This window comes from Halichoerus grypus, chromosome 6 (genome assembly GCF_964656455.1).
Source record: "Halichoerus grypus chromosome 6, mHalGry1.hap1.1, whole genome shotgun sequence".
NCBI classification, from domain to species: domain Eukaryota; kingdom Metazoa; phylum Chordata; class Mammalia; order Carnivora; family Phocidae; genus Halichoerus; species Halichoerus grypus.
This window is the reverse complement of record NC_135717.1, coordinates 101,552,455-101,571,589: the sequence shown is the minus strand read 5'-3', so window position 1 is coordinate 101,571,589 and position 19,135 is coordinate 101,552,455. Positions and strand designations below refer to the sequence as shown.

Here is a 19,135-nt window from a genome sequence, read left to right as displayed (position 1 = left end):
CCCCCACCACAAAGGTTCTTCCCTCGGTTTCATGGCCGAGGTTGATTTAGATTTTCAAAATTGATCAGCATTTTTGAGCTGTGGCCACAACTTCTGGAGCATTTTGATATGTGTATTTTTAGCTGAAACTGCTTTGCACTTTTGGAAAAATGTGGAGCAAGTTACTAGGCTGATCAAGATAAATCAAGTCATGTATTCATGGGAGACCAGGGAAGAGAAAAACACAAGTGAATATCCTGAATTCTTCTCTTTACAGTTAAACTATGTAAGAGAGACAAGCAGTTAAGATAATACATGCTTTATTTTGTCCTTAATGTGTATCACAAAAATGGAAGGAGAAAACCATGAGTACTGGGACTTTTAAAAAGAAGAAAAAGAAAAAGCTTTTATCTAACAAACCATTAAAAAATCAAAAAAACCTGGAAAAGCAAAACAAGTAATAGATGGTATACATTTAAATGAAAAAAAAAAATCACAATAAATTGTGAATCAGTAGCCACAAGTAATACTCTGGTCAATAATAACTGGTTTCCTTTTTTATCTTTCAAAAGTGAATGTATTGAAATTATTAATTATAGTTTCTTTGACTCACTAATACAAGATGGACTTGGTTACAGGAAAACAACTTTCTCCAACTTCTAAAAAAAAAACAGCTAAACAAATTAAACCATGTTAAGCAATGACTCTAAAGCATTTTCTAAGGTACTCTGCCTTAAGTGATGAAGCAGTAGTCATCTATAGCCAGATCTTATCTTGTCAACGAAATTAATATTAATGCCTTCAAAAATAAAACTCAAAAACTAGTCAAAGAAAAATAAACAATGAAACACAATCTCAAGGATTGTTTTAATAGACAAAGAAAATTTATTTTCACAGAAACTCAGGTAGGTAATGACACTAAAAGGAATATACGGAGGCAGAAGTACATTATAAAAAGGAAGGACATTAAATTAACCAAAATGAGATACCACTGTTGTCACCATTACCTACAATTTAATAGTTTGATGAAAACTTTTTTAAAAGATGTATTTCTCACAAAAATCAAAGCTAAGCAAGTCATCCACATACAACACTTAAAAAATATAAACCAGACTTTCAGAAACTTTTGATGGTGGTTAGTTTGAAATGGAATTCACATTAATTCTGTATTGCAAGCAAATAGAAATCTGTATATGATTATATTTTTCATGAAGAAATTATGAAATAAGAGTGATATGGATACTGAGAATTAACCAAGTCAAACTATAAACACTAAGTTTGTGTTTTCCACATGTATTCCATGAATCTCAGAGACAATTAAAGAATATTTTTAGCATCTACAACACTGTGTCCAAATAATACACTTTCAAAATAACAGAATTTCTAGAGTAATGCTATGTTTTTGTAAATCACATCCCAATAAATTATTTGTAAGATGCCAGAAAACTTGAAAACAAAAATAAATAGCCATGTTTAACAATCACCTCAGCTTGTTTGCCTGTGGTAATGAACCAAATACCTTCACCTTCCTAAGTACTGATTTAACTCTACAAAAGAATATAGCAATGATCACTGATGTTTTCCATATCCCAGCAACCTTTACATATTAAAATGAAGATGACAGTTTTCCTCTACTTTATTTTCAAAGAAATACTAACATATTTTAAGAGATAAATGTGTCTTGAATTTCTTAAAATATAACAATTAAAGAAATATTATTATTTTAAAGCATTAACATTTTTCCAAATATTTTAGTTTCAAATCCTGCAATAGTTTGTTTCCTTCTGAACATTACAAAGACCAGGAGAAAGTAAAATTAACAGCACTGATATGTACAAATCAACTTTACTAAATACAAAAACTAAAAATTAGTTTTTAAAAAGGAAATATTACAAGTGTGGTCTCCTTTACAGATTTAGCTACTCCAGCACATTTAAAACATTACTTTATCTAAAATGCATTTATAATTTTTTAGACTATTTCTAGGACTTAACATTAAATATAATACAGCAACACCAAATATATCTGTCATGTAACTTATAAAGTCATGAGCCTGGCTCAAATGTTGGAAGATCATGTAGTTCATTCTTTGTGTCATGGCAGGAGGAAAGATGTGTGATTGCTATGATTAGGTATCTACATTGAAAGATTTCACAGTATCTAGTTTAACAATTCTCAGACTTCTTTATATCTGAATTTGATCTCTTCTGTTGCACTATTGTATCAATTCCCTCCTTTATTATTCTCCGTATTTAATACATTGCTGATATTTTATAAGAAAAACATATATACAACACTTAATATAACAAATTTTTATTAAGCAACTTTGTAGAAGAGAACACTCAAGATCCTCAAGGAGTTATGGTCTGGGGAGGCAGGAGGGGAAGAGTATAAGAAAACCATGAGAATGTTAGGAATATGAGCTATAAAGCAGCCTTAAGAAAGAAGAAAAAATGTCCAGGGTGGGAGGAAAAGGTTTTCAGATGGTGATATATCTAGTTGGCACATCATTAAGTGCTTCAGGTGGGAGATATTTGAGATCTATTTCAACAGACCTAACAAAGAATTTTAAATGGCACATTAAAAACATGAATTTTATTAAAGTCTTTTCCGCAAAGTCTTTTCCTAAAAGATAGCAAAGATTTGTTTTGATTGTTTGTTTCTGCATAAACACAGGGTCAAAGAGAATGTGAAATGAGAAAACTGCAAAAAAATTTGAAAGCAAATATAAGGAAGATGAATCTAAAACTACCACTGGGGAAAATAAGAATCAATCACATTTACATCAAAGAATCTACAAAAGGCTTAGGAATGCATGGCAATGAAAGTTGGGTAAAGGTGAGACTCAAAATAAGAGTGGCAAATGTACAGCAAGATCCCCTTCCAGAATCTGCAAAACAGGACAACTTACAGTTCTTCATCACAAAAGACTGAAGGTTTATTCCCTAGACAGGATAAAGTCAAGGGTCCAGATTAGAAGACACTGAAACTGCTGGACTAAAAGTTATATTAAATATTGAGACCCATTCTCCCAATCCTCTTTGATTACTTGGCAACCAAACTGCCAGCAGCTATGTTTCAGTCTCTAGTCATCATCTTAGAAGATTCTTCTCTGGGGCACCTGGGTGGCTCAGTCAGTTAAGCGACTTGCTCTTGAGTTCAGCTCAGGTCATGATCTCAGGGTCTTGGGACTGAGCCCTGTGTCAGGCTCCGCACTCAGGGGGGAGTCTGCTTCAAGATTCTCTCCTTCCCTCTGCCCCTCCCCACACTTGCTCTCTGTCTCTAAAATAAATAAATAAATATTAAAAAAAAAATTCTTCTTTGGTGAATCTAAACCCATGAAAAAGGACCTCATGAGAGACTCCATCAAAAACAAACAAACAAACAAAAAACAGTTCACTCAGGTAACATTACTTTGACAAACCCTAACCACCTACACAGAATTTCCAATTTGCTCCTGATTTCAATAAGAGGATGAATAGCATAAAGGCTAAAAGAAAAGACTATCGAGTCAGGTTGCCTTGATTCAAATTCTAGTTCTGCCACTTAACTATGTTACATTGGGCAGATTACTTAAACACTGTGTACCTCAGTTTCCTTATCTGTCACATAGTGATACTAATACTACTACTAATAATAATAATGGTAACTAGCTCTTAAAGTCCTTATGAAGATTAAATAAGTGAAAATAGATGAAGCACTTACAACAGTGTCTGGCACATTCTAAGTATTATACAAATGTTTGTACTTTATTAGTAGTGCTTCATTCACTCTTACATATGAAGAAAGTATCTAATATAAAAAACAAGAGACCAAGCAAAAAAAAAGAAAGAAAAAAGATGGAAGGAATAGAGTCTACACAAGAAAACTGTCAAAAAAATAAAACTATAACTAGTACTTTCAGAGAGTTAACAATAGAAGATAGTACATCCATGAAATTAGAATAGGAAGCCCTAATTTTGGGGGGGGAAGAAATGAGAGAGGGGTGTGCACCAAGACTAAGGTCTTGAAAATTAAAATGATTACAGAAATGAAAAACTGCAGGGTGGATAATAAAGCTGAGGAAATTTCTTTTAAAAAGAAGAGTATAAAAGAAAAGGAAATGGAAAGTCAGAGTAAAAACATAAGAAAATTAAAAGATCCAGTCCAGAATATGCAATATCTAATATTGGGAATTCTAGAAAAACAAAACAGAAAAAAGGGAAGAAATCATCAACAAAATAATTCAAGAAAATTTTCTAAACCTAAAGGATATGATTTCCAGATTTAATCCAAGAAAACAGAAGAACAAACCCACACTAAAGCACAGTAGAGACAAAAAGAAGATCCTACAAGCCCTCAGAGGGATAAAATAGGTTTCATACAAAGGATAAAGAATACAATGACATAAGACTTCACAACAGCATCACTGGAAGGTGAAAAACAATGGAACAATGCTTTTAAAATTGTGAGGGAAAATGATTAATACATAGAATTCTAAAATGAGCCAAACCAACAAATAACTAATTTGTGGGAAGACTAAAGTCATACTCATACTGCAAAGTCTCAAAAAAAATTATTTCCCATTCTTTCTTAAAAAGCTATGGAGGGGGGCGCCTGGGTGGCTCAGTCGTTAAGCGTCTGCCTTCGGCTCAGGTCATGATCCCAGGGTCCTGGGATCGAGCCCCGCATCGGGCTCCCCGCTCTGCAGGAAGCCTGCTTCTCCCTCTCCCACTCCCCCTGCTTGTGTTCCCTCTCTCGCTGTGTCTCTCTCTGTCAAATAAATAAATAAAAATCTTAAAAAAAAAAAAAAAAAAAAAGCTATGGAGGGGCGCCTGGGTAGCACAGTCAGTTAAGCATCCAACTCTTGGTTTCGACTCAGGTCATGATCTCAGGATCATGAGATCAAGTGCCTCGTGGGGCTCTGCACTCAGCACAGAGTCTGCTTATGTTTCTCTCTCCCTCTCCCTCTGCTGCTCCCCACAATGTGCGTGCACACACTCTCTGTCTCTCTCTCTCAAATAAATAAATCTTAGGGAAAAAAAAAAAGCTATGGAGTAAACCAAGGGAGTAAGACACAAGGAAGAAATGGGATTAGAAAATAGGTGATCTAACTAAAGTGAAAAGCAAAGGGAATTCCCCCAGAATAATGGTAAAGTGAGTTCCCAAGCTATCTATATAGCAAGAATAGGGAGCAACCTACCTAAATTTGCACAGATCAGAAAGCTCCTGGGTAAAGTATTCAAGCAAATCAAATTAATAGTCTGTCTCATGTGTTTTACCATACATGAGTAATGTTAAACAACTGGGGGCAAATTCAGATTTGAATTAGTGATGAAAACATTAACCAAATGAAAACAGAGAGAAAATGGTATGTTAGACAGGAAAAGTAAACATTTTTACAGTACTATATTTTTTAGCTGTGAATACTATTTACATAGCAATAATAATGAATAACTACTGGCACCAAAATTATAATAAAACCATATTGGAAAGGTAAGAGAAAGAAGATGAATTATGTGGTATGGGTGTTAGAGGGGGTGGTGAAAGACAGCAAAGCTTCATCTTCCATATTGGAAAGCTGATGGGTATGAAACTGAAAAATCAAGAAGCAGCAATAACAAACATGTTTAGGGATGCACTGGTAAACACTAAAAAAATCAACTATATGTTCTAAACATCTTGCTTCTAGAAAACAAGAAATGGAGAGGCGAGAAAAGAAAGGCAGGGATAGGAGATGGCTGTGTTTCATAACAAATATTTTACAACTTTAAACTGTATGCATATATAATTAATTTCTTTAATGATAGTATTAAAAAAACATCATGGCACAATGAGCCAACACATCTATTCTTTCTATCAAAATATTTGGGAAAAAAAAAAAACTCAAGAAAGTTTTTTTTTTTTAACAAAACTATAAACAAAGGCTTAAATGTTTTAAATTAGTATTTAGCCAGTGAAAAAATTAAATTTTTTCATGTTAGTCTCCTTTATAACATTAACATTTATTACAAGTTTATACAAAATGTAAAAGTGCATCTCAAACACCAAAGTTGCTAAAAATGAAACAAAATGAAAAAAAAAAATCTAAGAAAAAAAAACCACTTAGGTAACTGACTTCAAAAAGTACAATTTCCAAAGATCATCCAGATTATTCAATCAGCCCAAAGTGTCCTACTGTTAACATTGTCCACTTAGCACTTAACTCAATCTCCATTCCATCTGAAAAACTACTGGCTAAACAACATCCCCATAATCCCAATATTTTTCCATTTGATCCTGTTTCATGCCATGTTTCCTAGAAGCAACAGACAAGTGATTTTTTTTTTTCTGACTGTCCTGGGCAAACATAAATTGGTAAAAGGAAACAGAACAAAGGAAATATACAAACACACACACACACACACAAACACAAACACACACACCCCTTAGTCAAAGTTAAAAACGAAGAGCCACTAAGACTCAACTAATTTGAAGAGTCTAATCATATAAGATCAGAATTTCAGGCTTATCTATTCAAGGAAAATTTTTTTTGACCTAATTTCATATAAGCTCTTCTGAGATAGTGCAGGGACCATTTCTTTTACCTACTTTTAACTCTCTGGCATCTTCAACTGAGCAGCACATAGTAGGGTCTCAAAGAATATTTTTGAATCAGTGCTTTTGGAATACATCACTAAATGAAAGCAAATGAGTTGCTAATAGTTCCCACATGACTTCCCTTTCCCTTTTATTTCTCTAAGAAAAACATGTTGGAACTTGAGTAGTCGAGGATCAGGTTGCTAGCACTGAAACAGATCTACCCATATAAAGGCATGAGCTTGAAGGCCCACATCTTAAGAGAAATTATATTGTTATCCACCTCTCCCTTAAGTATCCAGCTATTATTAGGGTTAATAATAATTTTGAAACTTCCTATATGAAGCTGAATTACAAAATTATTGCTATACTACAAAGACTACTGCCAATGGCGAAATGTCACAAGTAAAAAAAATAACTGAGATATATATTTACTACCTGAAAAATATCCTATTCATAAATAACCAGATAGGAAGACATCCCAACCACTGGTAATTCTAGTAACTAAATATTTTCCTTTATATAATTTTCATCTGTACTATCCATTAAGTTTTTGTCTTTGCCAGCCTTCATTCAAAAAATTTACATATCCCAGCTGATAACAAGAAACAAAAATTGCACAGCACTTACATTCTCCAAACCCTTACCTATTTCCCAACCTCTTTGGTTACTTCTACCTCCTCCAACTCCTTCATAGCAATCCTTCCCTCAGCTGATGGATGGATCTCCGATCCTGTCTCATTATCCTGTTCTTCAAAGACTGCATTTAATCATGATCTTAATGCTCTGCCCAAATTTTCCAAAATTAACCACCTCACTGTGTTCAGTTATATATTTCCAAGCAAATAATAAATACTTTTATATGGCTATCCTACTGTCAACTCAAAATACTCACTCTATCAGTTATACTCCTCCTATCTGGCAAAATCTTGACCCTCAATGTTAGGGGGTAGGTATACTACCTCATCTCACATTTTAAAAGAGGACACAGACCTTCTCTGGATAGAAACAAGATTTAAGAAATATTACAGTCTCTTTCTCTCTCTTCTTTACTTCCCAAGAGAAAAACAGTAGTGAGAGCAGGACATCCATAGGTTCTCTGTTGGGTGAGATTAATGTATGAAGTCAGCATGCATACACAGTACAAGCTCTTTGAGTTCCTCACTGGGAACTGTGTGCCCATAAACATATTATTCCTCTAGTGCAACGTGCATGAAAGAAGCTCATCAGAGAAGAACTTCATTTTCTTAGCATGAAGACATGTTTTTTAGCCTGTGACTGGATGTATAAATTTAATTCAGAAGAGAACTTGTGGGAGACTCATTTCCACCTCAGTCCAAACCACATTTACACTAAACTTTTAACAATAAAAGCACTTTTCTGATTCCTATTACTTGGTTCTATTTCTCAATTGATTCAAATTTGGAGTGGTACAAGGCAACTGACAATGGCTCCCAAGAACCACCAACAATATCCAATTACCTGACTTCTGCTGAGAACTTAAGAGAATTCACTATAAAATTCATGTTTCCCATCTTCAACAGGATTCATGGTGCTGCCCATCACACCCATTTTTTCTCTCATTAAGGCACTTTCTCTAATTCTCCAGCAACTACTTCAAAGATTCTCAATGCTCCTCAAATTACCAACCTCCCCATTCCTTCCTGTAACCAAAGCACATAACCAAGCCTCCTGCTAAAACAGAAGGCATTTTAAGAAAAGTCCCTTAACATCTTTCCACCAAAACTATAGTTACCAGCATCTGTACCAAACTATTCCAGTTTATTCTGCTCACACAGAAAGAGGAATCCCTCTACTTTCTTAAAGCTAATTCCTTCATCTGTGTTCTCAGACTTGGTTGGCTCTCTCAATTGTACTTTCTCTTAAATATTTAACTTCCTCCTCTTATTTGGCTCCTCCCAAAACACTGAAACATGCTCCAGGTCCTCTATCATTAAAAATGAAACAAAACAAAAACAAAAGCAAAACCATCCTCAACTACACATTCTTCTCCAACCACAGCCCCCTCCTTTTCACAGCTCAACTTCATAAATGCTCTATTCTTACAGCGATGCCTGTAACCAATTACCTCCTTTTCACTAAATGCAAAAAGACACTTTCAATTCCTTGTCTTATTTGAACACTAACAGCATTTGACCAGTCTTTCCTTCTCAAAACACTCTCATCCCGTTACAAGACAACCATACTTCTTTTCCCTCTTTTTTCCTATTTCTCTGGCTGCTGCTTCTCAATCTCCCTTGCTGGTATTTCTACCCTTTAAATGATGGTGTTCCTAATTAAGCACTCCAACCTACCCCTTCTTTTTATCTCAATTCAAATACGCTCCCTAGACTATCTCATTCATTCCGTTGGACTCACTTACAAATATAAGCTAAGAAATCTCTAGTTAAGATCCACCTCCTGAGCTCCAGAGCCACATAAACAACAGACAATTGAATAGCCTTTTTTCCAATATAACAGGCACCTCAATTTCAATACAAGCAAAACGGAACTCAAGATCTCTCCCATCAAAGTCAATTTACTTTTCCTCCAGAATACCTTCACTCAGTGATTGGTACTACCATCTCAAAACAGCTGGCCAAGACAAAATCCTGGAGTCATCTTTGCCTCCTTCTCTCTCTCACTTCATACATCCAGTCAATTACCAAATCCTAGGTCCTAAACACCTTTAGAATCCATCCACCCCCCTCCCCAATACCTTCACTCTAGTTAAAGCCACCATGGTATTTCATCTGGTTTATACCATCAGCCTTCAAAATAGTTCTGTTTCCAGTTTGCTCCTTTTCTACTCCATTCTCCATTCTGCTACCCCAATGATCCTTTTAAATACTCACCTAGTTAAAATCTTTCAGCAACTCCTCATCACTTTATAGATGAAATCAAAATTCTTAGAATGAATTAATGAACCTCCGTAACCTAGTTTCTGCTACCATCCTCAATTTCAACACATCCATATCCTACAATCATATAAGAGTGTATATTTGAACCATGTGACTCGGGTCAAATCACCACACCTCTCTCGACTTCAGTGTCCTCATATGTAAAATGAACAGAATGATTAGATGACTTCTAAGATATTGCATTGTAAGATCCTCTAAAAATATTATTCTATGACTAAAATTAAATTCCTTTCTTCTTCATAAAGAACTTTCTAAATACTTTCTATTCTGAATCTGTCATTTTCAGTCAATAATATTATTCTTTAATCCCTCTAAAATGCAGAAACTAGTGTCACCTTACATTCTTTGCTTTATACTGTAGCCAAGTATGTCATTCAATCCTATTTTATTTTCCCCACTCTTCCTTTCCTTTCTCCTCTGGTGATCATCCTTCTGATTCAGATACAATCACTATTTCTTGAAAATTACCAGAACTTACTTGTCATCCTGCTCCCCAATCCATTTATCACACTGGACAACTTGTTCTAAAACAATTGTGTTTTAAGCTCTAAGACTATCATCACGTCAGTCTCACCTTCAAAGCTTTCAAAACAAGAATGAAAAATCCATGCCTCTATGAGACATGAACTTTGGAGCCTCATATATAAGCAAAGTAAGCATAAAGACAAAGTTGTGAATTGCACTGGCATTGATCATTAAAAGTAAAAATAAGTCCTATAAAAAGCCTACAATTACATTAAGGCATAAAAGGGCATACTATACAACATGGTAAAAACAGTGTTGACATTATCAAGTGCAGAAGATCACACACTTAATATTCTCTCCAATAAGAAAGTGTTTCATTTCTTTCATGGTTTTATATATTCTCATTTATATTTTTTTTCTGTTTACAGTGAAATCTCATTTATCTGGATAGATATATCTAATAATCACACCTACCTGGAATATGTTATTCTGATACAATAAACCACAAAACTATTTTGGGTAGACAAGAGTGAAATTATAAACTTAGTGTCCCAGTGTTCAAATACATTATTCACAAATAGCTTTAAACCCTTGTTAAATATTTGTTTACTTTTGTCTTAGACCTAATTAGAGGCCCCTAGTGCCTCCCTGACCTCATCTATAACTCCCCCTGACTTACTCTGTTCTAGCTACATGGCCTCCCTGTCATACCCTGCCTCAAGGCATCTGGTTTTTTATTATTATTATTATTATTATTTATTATTATTATTACTAGTTTGTTTCTAATAAAATCAGCTTATGGAAACCCACCACCAAGCACAAAACTAAAGATCCTGATAATAAATTACATGCAACCCTTCCCCAGGACACAATCCTCAATTCATTTTTCATCATTCCCTTGCTTTCAAAAATAGAGTTTCATTTTATCTATATCTACTAACAAAAAGCATACTATTTTTATTTTAGCTATTTTTAAAGGGTGTCCCATGACATACAAATTAGGGAGACCTAACTTTTTCACATATTATGTCATTATTATTTCAGCTACCATTCATTTTTTTACTACGTAATATACCACAGTTTATTCAGTCACTTTCCTGTCAGTAGACATTTCAGTGTCTATTTTGCTATTGAGAGGAGAGATGCTATGAACATTCTCCAACACATCCACTTTTGTATATATACAGTATTTCTCTTGGGTATATGCCTACAAGTAAAATCACTGGGTTATAAAGTGTGTCTACATTTAGCTTCATGGGATAATGAAAAACTATTTTCCAAATGGTTGCAGAAATTGTAGTTGTCGAAGCAATGTATAAAAGTACTGTGAATCCTCATCCTTTCCAACACTTGGTTTTAAATGGTATCTCACTGTGTACCTAATTTGATCTCCCCAATTATTAATGAAGTTGAAATCTCTTCAAATGATTATTAATCATATATAATTTGTGAAATACCTATTTATAGCTTTTTTATTTTTTGTCTGTGCCTCTTGATTTATATAATTTTAGAAATATTCTTGATATCAATCATTGTCAGCTTTGTATATTGCAAATATCCTCTATTTTATAACTTATTTCTTCATATCCTTTAAGGTAACTTTTGATGAACAAAATATCTTAGGATACTACCTGTATTAATCTATTATATTATAATTTAGCAAATTTTAGTCATATTTTTTAAATCCTTTCCTATCCCTAGGTCTAAAACACAAACACCTGTATTTTCTACAAAATTAATATTTTATTTTTGACACCTAAGTACTTAACCAATCTGCAATTTAACTTTTGTATATGGTAGGTGCAGAGATCCAATTTTTCTTTTGACAATTTCATTTATTAAATAGTAACTTATTTTCTCACTAATCTGATATGCCATCTTTATCATGTACCAAAGCTCCTTAAATGTGTGGACTGGTTTCTGGCTGTAGATTTCTTTCAGTAGACATAAAGTCTTTATGATATTGAGCCATTTTGCCCATAAACGTGGTGTATCTTATGACTCAAATATAGAATGAGTCTTTTTTTAATGCCTATTAATAGAATATTACAATTTTCCCTAAAGTAGTCTTATAAATCCCCTATGTTTATTCCTAGATAATGATATCCTATGATATCATTTAATGTCTTCTTTTAAAGTATGTTTCCTAGCTGTTTGTCACTATTTTATAACAATGCAATTAACTTCTGTATATTAGTCTATCTATATATGGCTACTCACCTTTGCCAAACTCTTCTATCTAATAATTTACCTATATTCTTTTGATTTTATATGTAAATGATCATATTGCCTCCAGATAATACTTTTATTTCTTCCTTTCCAATTGTAATACCTCTAATTCCTTTTTCTTGTCTTAAAGCATTGGCTATGTCCTCTAAAGAATGTTAAGTACAAGAGGCAATATAGTAATTATATCTTCCAAAGATGGTAACAAAAATATCTCCCAACTCACATATTCTTCTAAGAATGTAATGCTGATACTCCTCCCAATGATTTGTAGAGTCTCTGTCCTCTTCCCTTAAATCTATGTAGATCATTATGTAACTTCCACAACCAATACACACACCAGAACTAACATTGTGCAACTTCCCCATATAGGTCATAAAAATGCACTGCATTTCTGCCTTGTGCTCTAGTACTGCTTGCACTTAGAACCCAGCTGCCATGATGTGAAAAAGGCCAAACCACACCATTTGGAGAGACCACACAGAGAAGCCATATGTAAATTTTCCAACTGATGGCCTAATTTAGTTCTCAGACTGCCAAGTGAAATCAAATCACCAGATAAATGAACATACTTCCAGATGATTCCAGCCCCTAGACACCAAGTCTAGTGTTCGAGTCATACTACTGATATATTATAAAGGGCGGAGTAGTAACAAACCTTCTTATTCTGCACTGTCCAAGTTTCTCTCAGAATCCATTAGTTGTTTTGTCATTAAGTTTGAGATGATTTCTCATGTAGCAATAATATCCAGAATGGGTGATAACAGCCATGCCTATGTCATTCCTGTTTTTAAAGGAAATGTTTTTAATATTTCCCCATTTTAAAAGATATCTGCTGATGACTGTTTTTCTTAATTGTCCCAACAGATTAAAGAATTTCCCTCTTTTCCTAATTACTAAGCATTCTTACCATGAATTTAAATTGATTATTAAATGCTTTTTTGGTATCTATTGAAATTATCATGATTTTTCTTTTAATCTATTAAGGTCATCATTTACATTTATAGATCATATAATAGTAAAACATTCTTGGGCACCTGAAATAAACCCAACGTGGGAAGAGGGTATGCCTTTTCACAAAGTTGGTTTCAATGTATTATTACCTTATTTGAGATTTCTACATCTACATTCATGAGGGACATATATCCGTAATTTTCATTTCTTGTAATGTCTTCATCTGTTTTAGGTATCAGGGTTATGTGGGGCTTTCAGAACTAGCTGGTGCAACATCCCTGCTTTTCTATTAATTAAAAGAGATTGCAACAGATTGGAATAATCCATTTCTTAAAATTTTGGTAGAAACTTGCTTAGTAAACATCTGGGCTGTTGCTTTCTTTGTGGGAAGATTCAATTTCTTATAACTATAGGATGATTCAGACTTTTAATTTCTCCCTCAAATTTTGTAAGTAATATTTTTCTAGAAATGTGACTATTGAATACCACATTTTGCTTATCCATTCATCTTTCCATAGACATTTGGATTGTTTCCATGTTTTAGTTATCATGAAAAATACTGCTATTAACACTGGCATACAAATATCTCTTCAAGAACTTGCTTTTAATTCTTTTTGGTATATCCCCTGAAGTGGAATTGTTGGATAATATAGCAATTCTAGTTTTACTTTTGAGGAACTACTATACTGTTTTACACAACAGCTGTGCCATTTTACATTCCCAATAACAGCACACAAGGGTTCCAATTTCTCTACATCATCATCAAGACAGTATTTTTTTCAATAGCCATCCTATTGAATATGAGGTAGTACCTCATAGTTTTGATTTTCATTTCCCTAATAGTTAATGATGTTGACCTTCTTTTCATATGCTCGTTTGTGTATCTTCTTTTAAAAGATTTTATTCAAGTCCTTTGCCCATTTTTTAATCTGGTGGTTTGTTTTCAGTTGTTGAATTTTAGGAGCTCTGTATATATTCTGGATTTTAATCCTTTATTTACAAATATTTCCTCCCATTTTGTAGGTTATCTTTTCACTCTGTTGATAGTTTATATCATTGATGCACAAACTTTTAAAAATTTTCATCAAGGCTAATTTGTCTATTTTTTTCTTTTGTTGCCTGTGCCTTTAGTGTCATATCCAAGATACCATTGCTAAATCCAATGTCAAAGTTTTGATCTATGTTTTCTTTTAAATTTTTTATAGTTTTAGATCTCACACTAGGTCATGGATCCATTATAAATTAATTTTTGTATACAGTATTAGTAAAGAGTCCAACTTCATTCTGTTGCAGGTGGGTATCTACTTTTCCCAGCACCATTTGTTGAAAATACTATCTTTTGCTCATCCAATGGCCCTGGCACCCCTACCAAAAATCACTTCACCATATATGAGAGGGTTTATTTCTGGGCTCTCTCTTCTAGTCCGTGGATCTATACATCTGTCTTTATGCCAGTACCACACTGTTTTGATTGCTTAGTTTGTAGTAAGTTTTAAAATTAGAAAGTGTAGTCATCCAGCTTTGTTCTTTTTTTTCAGGTCCATTTTGGCTATTCAGGGTCCCTTGAGATTCCACATAAATTTTAGGATGGGTTTTTATATTTCTGCAAATAAAAAAAAAATCATTGGGATGTTTATAGGGATTGCATTAAATCTGTAGATCACTTAGTAAGGTTAGTATTGAAATCTTAACAATCTTAAGTCTTCCAATCCATGAACATGGGATGTCTTCCCGTTTATGTCATCTTTCTTTCAGAAATGTTTTATAGTTTTCACTGTACAAGTCTTTCACCTCCTTAGTTAACTCCTGAGTATCTTACTCTTTTTGATGCTACTATAAAGGGAATTGTTTCCTTAATTTCCTTTTCAGATTGTTCATTGTTACTGTATAGAAAGGCAACTGGTTTTGTGTGTTGACTCTGTATCATCTACTTAGCTGAATTCATTTATTAGTTCCAACAGTTTTTTTCTGTGTGTGTGTGTGTGTGTGTGTGTGTGTGTGTGTGTAATTTCAGGGTTTTCTAAGTATCATTATCACCTTAACAAAGACAATTTTACTTCATTTCTGATTTAAATGGCTTTTATTTCTCACTATCTTTTTAATCTCTGATTTAACTGTGGTTATGTGTCTTTTTTATTCTATATATACTAGGTTCTGTCCTAGTATATCATAACTAGGTTATGTCCACAAAATGTACTATTTAGATCTATATTCTTGCTGGGTTTTTTCTGTTTTGTTTTTGCTTCACCTATCAATAATCACAGATGAGTTAAAATTTCTCATTATTATAGTAGAGGTACCACTTTCTCCTTACATTTCTACCCATTTTTTGCTGTATATTTGATGCTATACATTCTTTATGAATTTAACTTTTTATCATTACAAAATGATCAAGTCCTAATATGATTTTTAAGTTGATTTTGGATAATGACTATAGGTAGCCAGGTTTTTTTTTAATGCTTTAAGACTTTGCACTAACTATCCTTTCTACCTAGAATACTCTTTCCTCAGATAGCTGCTTGACTTCCATACTTCCACCAAGTCTTGGTTCAAATATCACTTCCACTGTAACTACCCAATTTTAAATAAAACCTTCCCCTCAGCATTCCTAATTCCTCCTTCCCTGCACAGCACTTACCATTTAACATACTTTATCTATTTTTTGAATTTATGATTATTGTTTGTCTCCCTGACACACACTAAATATAAACTCCACAAGGACAAGTACTGTTATCAGTTTGATCACCAATTATCTCCAGAACCTAGAAGTGACTGGCAAAGAGGTGGTGCTCAATGTATTTTTGTTGAATGAATAAGACTCTCAACCTCAAAGATTATCAGAGAAATACAAATTTTAAAACAATGAAATGCTACTGCTACTTTATACCCACTGAACACACAAAAAAAATTAAAAGTAAGTAACAACAATCCAAATGTCCATCATGAAGACCTCCACTAAGCACCCAAAAGAAAGACATGGTGAAAGTTCCATGTGCATATGAAAATAATGTATATTCTGAAACTATTGGTGATAGCAGTCTACAAATGTCACCTAGGTCACACTGACTGAAAGTGTTGTTCGGGGCACCTGGAGGACTCACTCAGTTAAGCGTCTGACTCTTGGTTTGGCTCAGGTCATGATCTCAGGGTAGTGAGATCAAGCCCAACGTAGGGCTCTACACTGGGCACGGAGCCTGCTTAAGAGTCTCTCCCTCTGCCCCCCGCCCAAAAAATGCTGTTCACCATTGTGAATACGTCTTTTTATCCTACACAGTCACTTTTTCCTTCATGTATTTTGAAGCTCTGTTATTAGGTGCATACATATTTAAAGGAAACCCTATGCAGATTCCTGAAGTTACTTCTCTGTAACTCCCTCTCCAATACCCTGCCTGCAAATTCCAACTGCCTCATGATTCCCCAAACTCTAATCTTTGTTTCCTCTACCCATCAAAATCACAGTTCCCTAGCTTGTCTCCATTTCTTAGGTCAGGGAAAGTGTACTCAGGTAGAAAGTGGGGAGAATATGAAATTAACCTCCTGTGTTTCCTATTTCTCAAGGATCACAGCCCTGTGCTGTCTCTTGTTGAATGCCTGAAAATAGATGCTTCATATATCTTGTCTAGTATCATAGTCATTTATAGCGAGATGGTAATCCAAACTGTATTAGTCCATCATAGCCAAATCCAGTAAGTTCTTGGTTTACTTTTTTATTTCTTTTATTTTATTTTTATTTTTATTTACATTTTTATTTAATTGTTCAGTCCATTTTCCTATTTTTAGTCTATTTTCCTATTAAGTTAAATTATAATAATATGTATTTTTGCCTATGTGTGTATACACATACACACATAGATATATATATGCATACAGAGACAGAAAGAGACAGAGAGAGAATGATTTTTTTTTAAATGTGGTAAAATGTTAACATTAGGGAAATCTGGGTGAAGAGTACAGGAATCATTTGGACTACATATAACTTTTCCATATGTCTTAAGTATTTCAAAAAACAAACAAAAAAAAGAAATACAATGCCATATGAAAAGCTACAGACTGGGAGAAAATATCTACAAACCACATATCTGCTGACAAAGGACTCAGGTCCATATAAAGAACTCTCAAAACTCAATGGTTTAAAAAAAAAAAAAAAACCCAATTAGAAAATGGATAATATATATAAACCTTTCACCAAAGAGAATGACAATAAAGCAAATTAAAAAACATTCAACATCACTAGTTATTAGGGAAATGCAAATTAAGAAAACCATGAGATATCGCTATACAACTATTAGAGCAGCTAATATAAAAAGCAGTGAGGGGCGCCTACAGTTGCTTAAGCAACTTGATCTTAGTTCAGGTCTCCATCTCAGGGTCTTGAGTTCAAGCCCTGTGTTGGGCTCCACACTGGGTGTGGAGCCTACTTAAAAAAAAAAAAAAAAAAAGCAGTGACAATACCAAATGTCGGCAAGAATATAGAGAAACTGGATCTTTCAAACATTGATGGCACAAATGTAAAATGGTACAGCCACTCTGGAAAATATATTTGTAAGTTACTTTAAAAATTAAACATATACTTACCATAAGATCTAGGAATAAGATCTTCTGGGCATTTTTCCCAAAGAAAGGAAAACTTATGTCCACACAAAAATCTGTACATGATTGGACACAGCTTTATTTTTAATAGCCAAAAACTGGAAACAACTAAAATGTCCTAAAATAAGTAAATATTAAACTAACTGTGCCACATCCACACCACTGAAGTATTAGTCAGTATTAAAAGGAGAAAAAGAGAAAACTATTGAAACACGCAATGAGTTGGATGGATGTCAAGGGCAGTATACTGAGTGAAAAAAAAAATTAAAAAGCTAATCTCAAAAGGTCACATACTGCATGATTCCATTTATATAACATTGTCAGAATGACAAAATTGTAAATATGGGGAACAAATGAGTGGTTTCTAGAGGTTAGGGATGGTGGAGGGGGAGGGAGTAGGACTGACTATAAAAGGGTAGCACAAGGGAGATCTTACTGATGATGGAATAGTTCTGTATTTTGATGAGGGAATAGTGATACAAATCTACAGATGTGATAAAATGACACAGAATTATACACACACATTGTATGAATATCAGTTTTCTGGTTTATATTATCCTGTAGTTGCATGAAATGTAACCACTTGGGAAACTGGAGGAAAAGTAAAGAGGACTTCTCTGTATTATCGTTGCAACTTTGTATAAATCTATAATTATTTCAAAATAAAAGTTTTTCTTTTAATTCTACATATGTTCAAAAAGTTAAAGTATAAACTGTTAAGATAAAACTTAAATATATCGCTTTTAAAGTGTTTTGACTTACGCTGCATTTTCCTTTGAATTGGTTTGCCAATTTTATCACATATCTGCCTTAGTTTCATACTGCATTAATTTAGTATGTTTTAGAAACACCAACATCAGTGACCTGAAGAAAAAGAGGTATGTCCATTTTGTGACATAAATACAATTTATCTCAATCTTTTTTTTACAAATGGTGACAAAAATCATGAGACAAGCAAGGAAAAAAAAGAAAGAAAGAAGTCAAGAGACAAATCAACAAAACTAGACCAAGAGATGATCAAAATGACAGGAACATTAAAAAAAAAAAAAAGTAACTGTGCTTAATATAAGAATATAATAGAAAGGTAGAAAACATGCATAAGTGGATATCAACAGATAGATGGAAACTATCAAAAATAAAAGTAAAATGGAAATGCTGATAATGAAAACCACAATATCAGAGAAGAAACTTTCTTTTGGGCTTATCATCAAACTATACAGAATAGAAGAAAAAAATCAGTAAACTTAAAAATAAATCAAAAGAAATTATCCAAATTTAAATACACACAAACATACACTGATAAAACAGAGAAAAAAGCATGGGCTGGTCATGGGTTGCAAAACAGTATCAGAGGGTCTATAATATATGTAATTAAAATCCCAGAAAGAGAAGCCAAAGAGAATGAGACAAAGAAATATCTGAAAAGATGATGGCTGAAAATT

The 19,135-nt window shown here is 33.6% G+C and overlaps 1 protein-coding gene across 9 annotated transcripts in view; it reads right to left on the bottom strand.

The window, feature by feature from the left end:
• CCDC91 (coiled-coil domain containing 91) overlaps positions 1 to 19,135 on the bottom strand; it is a 360,167-nt gene that overhangs the window by 289,839 nt on the left and 51,193 nt on the right. The gene's annotated exons all lie outside the window — the stretch shown is intronic.